Source organism: Mandrillus leucophaeus, unplaced genomic scaffold (genome assembly GCF_000951045.1).
Source record: "Mandrillus leucophaeus isolate KB7577 unplaced genomic scaffold, Mleu.le_1.0 Scaffold151, whole genome shotgun sequence".
NCBI lineage: Eukaryota > Metazoa > Chordata > Mammalia > Primates > Cercopithecidae > Mandrillus > Mandrillus leucophaeus.
In genome coordinates, this window is record NW_012101488.1 from 1,412,359 (window position 1) to 1,417,550 (window position 5,192).

General features: G+C 53.4%; 1 protein-coding gene across 1 annotated transcript in view; it reads right to left on the reverse strand.

Moving 5' to 3' along the window:
* Positions 1–3,239, reverse strand: part of GPR4 (G protein-coupled receptor 4) — a 9,523-nt gene extending 6,284 nt beyond the window's left edge. Inside the window, exon 1 of the mRNA XM_011975112.1 lies at positions 3,143–3,239. The gene's annotated coding sequence lies outside the window, so the exon portion shown is untranslated. The remainder of the gene's footprint in view (positions 1–3,142) is intronic.
* Positions 3,240–5,192: the final 1,953 nt, after the last annotated feature.

Sequence of the window (5,192 nt, forward strand, 5' to 3'; positions counted from 1 at the left end):
TCAGGTAATCCGCCCGTGTTGGCCTCCCAAAGTACTGGGATTACAGGCGTGAGCCACCGCACCCAGCCAAGATCTTTCTAACATGAAAATCAGTTTTTTTTTTTTTTTTTTTTTTTTTTGAGACAGGGTCTCACTCTGTCATGCAGTGTTGCAATCTTCACTCATTGCAGTCTTGACCTCATGGGCTCAAGCGGTCCTCCCACCTCAGGCTCCTAAGTAGCTGGGACTACAGGTGTGTGCCACCACACCTGGCTAATTTTTCTATTTTTTGTAGAGATGGGGTTTCCCCATGTTGCCCAAGCCAGTCTACAACTCCTGGGCTCAAATGATCTTCCTGCCTTGGCCTTCCGAAGTGCTGGGATTACAGGCATGAGCACCTGGCCTAGTTCTTGTTACTTCCCTGCTTGAAACCCTCCAGTGGCTTCTAAATGGACTTGCGGTAAAATCTAGCCTCCTCATCTGGAGTCACAAGGCTCTGTCTGACCTGCTGGGGCAGCCTAGCCAATCTCACCCACCTCTCCTTCCTGCCTCAGCAGGCTCAAGGCCACTGACCTTCTTTCCAGCCTCAAACCTTTGCACATTTACCATACTCTCCATCTAGAATGCTTTTTTTTTGGAGACAGAGTCTTCCTGTGTTGCCCAGGCTGGAGTGCAGTGGCACAATCTCGGCTCACTGCAACCTCTGCCACCTGGGTTCAAGTGATTCTCCTGCCTTGGCCTCCCGAGTAGCTGGGATTACAGGTGTGCACCACCATGCCCAGCTAATTTTTGTATTTTTAGTAGAGATGGAGTTTTACCATGTTAGCCAGGCTGGTCTCGAACTCCTGGCCTCGAGTGATCCTCCCCACCTTGGCCTCTCAAAGTGCTGGGATTATAGATGTGAGCCACTCCTCTTCCTTCAGATGGTCTGAGTAGCTCCGTTCCCTCCTTCACTTCCTCAGGAGTCCCTCTCCACTCAGTCCCCGAATCTCCCCTGCCCCAGGACCCTCTCCTCACATCACCTTGTGTCTTGTTTGTGTCTGACTGTCTAGAATATGTATTCCAGGAGGGCAGAGACTCTGTGTGTCTTGTTGGCTGTTGCATCCCTAGCACCCAGGACAGGCCCAGCATACAGTAGGTGCTCAATAAATTACCAAGGTCATGGTCAGGGAGCACGGAGCCATTTGCCAATGGTAGAAACCATTCCAGAAGCTTTGTAGAGGCCAGAGGCATAGAGTAAAAACATATTCTCTGCCCATGAGGCTGCCCCACCCCACCCCAGGCTCAAACAAGGGCATGGGGAGGAGGGGGAAGGGAGGGAGAGGAGTCGGTTCCCAGGGGAAGAGGTGGACAGGGGAGAGCTGGAAAGGGCAGGATCTATCCGCTTCTTAATTGACTTTGAAAGGTCAGGGCTGAGTCCTGCTCAGTAAGTCCTGCCCCCTGTGGGGTCCTCAGCGGCCGAGCTGCCTCCCTCGCCTCAGACTCCTGGGCAGAAGCTTGTGGGTCCTGTGGAGATGGAATGGGTGGGGGCGTACTCTGGGCTGGAACAGTGCGATCCAGTCCCTCCCTTCCTTTAGAAACCTCCCACCCAGGCCAAGTCACTCAAAATATCTCCCTCCCCTCTCCTCTGCCCTCTCTCTCCCCATCTCTCTGCCCCTAGTCTCTCCCTTCCTCCTGTGACATTTAAAGAATTACGTCTCCAGGAGCCTCAGTTTCCCCTTCTGTAAAAGGGGGCACAGCCTTTATACTCATCACATCACAGACTGGAACGTCCTTGCAAGAATGCGATATCAGCTCCAAAACGTGCAGGATTTGAACAACTATTATTATTCCACCGGGACTAGGGGGTTGAGACAAGAAATGAACCAGTTCTTCATGGCAGGAGGCACCCACCAAGGGCTAGAAGTCCCCTTTGCCCCACTTTCTGTGACCCTCAGCGCTCTGCTGACCCGGGCAGGAAACATTTCCGGCAGCCAGAGGAGGAAATACACTTCCCATTGCTAATTTCCTCGAGGGGGAACCGGTCTAGTTCTCACCACTCCTTCCTCCCACCCCTCCTCCCCAACCTGCTGGCATCTTGGGGATGGTGGACATGGGGGGAGGGGTGCCCAGACAGCCCTCTCTTCTTCCCCAACGTGGAAACCCCAAAAGTCAGCATGGAACGTCAGACTCTTAGAATGCCACAGTGCAGCCGACGTATATGTGACAGCTGCGGGTGCGAGGCTATTTTTGACCCCTTCCTGGTACAGATGGGGAAATCGAGGCCCGCAGTAGCAAGGCAGTTGTCTAAGTCACTTGATGTCTCAAGACTGGGCAAACCTCCTGTCGCTCTTAACTAAACCGCTTCCCTTCCCCTGAGGTTTTTCTCTTCACTCTCTGAACTTCTGTAATTTTTCTCAAGTCTTTCTGAGCATCTCTGGCCCCTCTGAGAACCTACTGGAAGGTATGACCTTCTCCCCACAAAGAAAGCAAGCGACCTTCCATCACCTGCTCCCCATAACCCCGTTCCCCTTCCAGGACCCTCTCTGGTTCTAAGTTCTGCCCCTTACTTAGGCTCTGTTGAGGGGGTGAACCCCCAAATCTCACAGTCCACAAGAAGCTCCCCTTGTCTGTCCCACAGGCCCCCACTCCTTGGGTCCCTGCTGGCCCCTTCCAGAGGGTTGGGGGGAAGAGAAATATATCCAAGATTGGAGCGATAGTGGGATGGGAAAGACTAGGAAGACCCAGCCCCCCACCCCACTTTAGCAGCCTCGGCTGCTGCATCCTGCCAGCCACCCCAAAACCCAGCAAAGCTGAAAAACTTGGAGGATTTCGAGGACAAGAGGGTGAAGTGCTACAGCCCCCCGCATCCCCCAGCACCCCTCAGCTCACTCACCGGACTTGTCCCCGATGCCACCAGACTATCTCACCTCCCCCTTTTCCTCCTCTGTGGGCTCCTGCTCCCCCGCCTTCCCCCAGCAGCCCCAGGGGACCGGCCAGCTCCGGTCTGCTCATTAGGGACGAAATGTGATCACCGGTCCTCGCTCCCCACCTGGTGCCCTGGCGGCCGGCGGAAACCAGGGGGCAATCGGGCCACCCTAACCGCCCCACTGCACCTCAGTATCCCCGTTTCAACCTAGGGGGTCTCTGTGTCCCCCACGCCCACACTGCCCATTAGGGATACCAGTCCTTAGACTGCCTCTCTGACGTTCTAGGTCCCTACGGTTCTGCAATCTTCAGGTTCTATCCTTAGTTCACTTCGCAGTTGAATGTTCTATTATAACATTCTAGAGCATTACTCTTCTTTCATTCTATTTATTACATCGTGGCTTTGTAAGTACCTACCCTAAGTTTCCAATATTCTAGGAGTGTCACATTCCAAGATTCGAAAGTTCTATTGTTAGAACATGCTATGATTTTTTTAAGCATTCTATGACTTTCATAATCTATTATTAAACCGTCAGTGATTTTTATCTTTCCCCAGCAAACAGGAATACATATTTCCCTTTTCTCTTTTACAGAAATGGGAACGTACACTAAATACGGTGAGCCCCACTTCCTTTTCTTTCCCCACTTCTCTCGCCTGCTTTTGAACATTCCAGCAGCCTGATTTCTAAGATTGTGCAGAATTCTAAGAAACTATGGATTCACAGAGGGAAGAGAGGGGCATGTTAGTCACCACCTCCACCTGGCTCCTAAATTCTCACCACCTGGGGGTGACATGAGATATCCAGGCCGCCTCTCTACCCTTTCCCTAGTGGGCCTAGCCTCAGCCCTCCCCGCTCACACCAGCTGAGTTATTATTTGTCTAGACACAAACCAAATTATAGGCCCTGTCCCCGAGGGAACGGTGGGCTCCAGGCGGAGGGTCAGGAGACTGAAGCTGGAGTTAATCCCGGTTCCCCTCCACCTCCCTCCTTCTCTTCCCGAAACTCCACCCCTTCCACCCAAACCAACTCTTGCCCCTCTCCCTCCCCACCACCATGGTTTTGGAAATATTTTCTCTCCTCTGCTTCTAAAACCCTCTCCTCTGGATTCCAGCCATTTCTACTCACCCTGGCATCTCTCCCTCCTCATTGAGAAGACCTCTTTCCCCAAATTAATCCGGCTTAGTGGTAGAAGAAGAAGCCAGCTCTCTGGATTTGGGCTTCGGTTGAAAACTGGGGTCCCAACCCTCCAGCCTGGCACTGACTCACTGTGGGGACTTCTGCTCTTGGGCCTCAGTTTCTCCATCTATAAAATGGGGGTGGGGGGAGTTGGCCTAGGTGGCTCTGCAAACCCTTTCCAACTCTCAGCTGCCATCACTGAAATGTGCCAAGATTTCAACACTCCTCTTTTTGGATTGAAGGACTCCAGTATCCCCAGGACCTTTCATTGGAAGGATCTGGAATTTCCAGGCCTCCCCTCTGATCCTTCTTCCATCTGGGCCCTTCCATTAAAAGATATTCACGTTCAAGGTTCTTGATCATATGATTCCCAGGGTTCCAGGGGCCCCCATGGGTCTCTTATCCTCTTCAGCTGGGATTCCCCCAGAAAAGAAAACCTCCTCATCCTCACCCCAAACCTGAAGTCAAGTTCATCTACAGAGACAGATCTGGGGGCGGGTGCCCCCTTGGTGGGTTCAGGAGGAGGGGTGCTGATGATGGGCTCTGGAGGGGGCACTGGGGGGTGTGGCCCCATCTTCTCCACTTCTGCCCCAAACAGATTCCCCAGTGCACATCCAGCCCGAGTGTGCACACCCACATCCCACAACCGATGCCTCCCAGACATTCTAGGGCTGTTCCTCAGCCTAGTTTGGGAGGAGGGGTTGTCCAGTTCCCCGGGGGGAGAGTGAGGCGGAAGCAGGAAAGAGTTAACGGTGACCCAGCCAAATCCTGGAAGAGAGGAAGTAGGCGAGGAAGTTCACCCCCCAGCCAGGAATTCCTGAAATTGGCGGGCGGGGTGGGTGCGACTTCAGGGGCAGTGGGGTGGCTCCGGGAAGTGGGCGCTGGGGTCAGGGTGTCACTTAGAGTCCTCCTGCCCCAGGTCACAAGCCTCCTGCCCTCTACTCCCAAGCAGCTTCCCAGCCCAGAGGAAAGTTCCGGGATGCGGAGGATTTGGAAGGAGAGAAGACAGAGCAGAAGGTGCCAAAACAGGGTTATAAGAGACGGAGAGACAGAGACAGGGCAATAGAGAGAGACGGAGAGACATGAAGGGAGAGAGCAAAGAGATACACAGAGACAGGGAGAGATGGA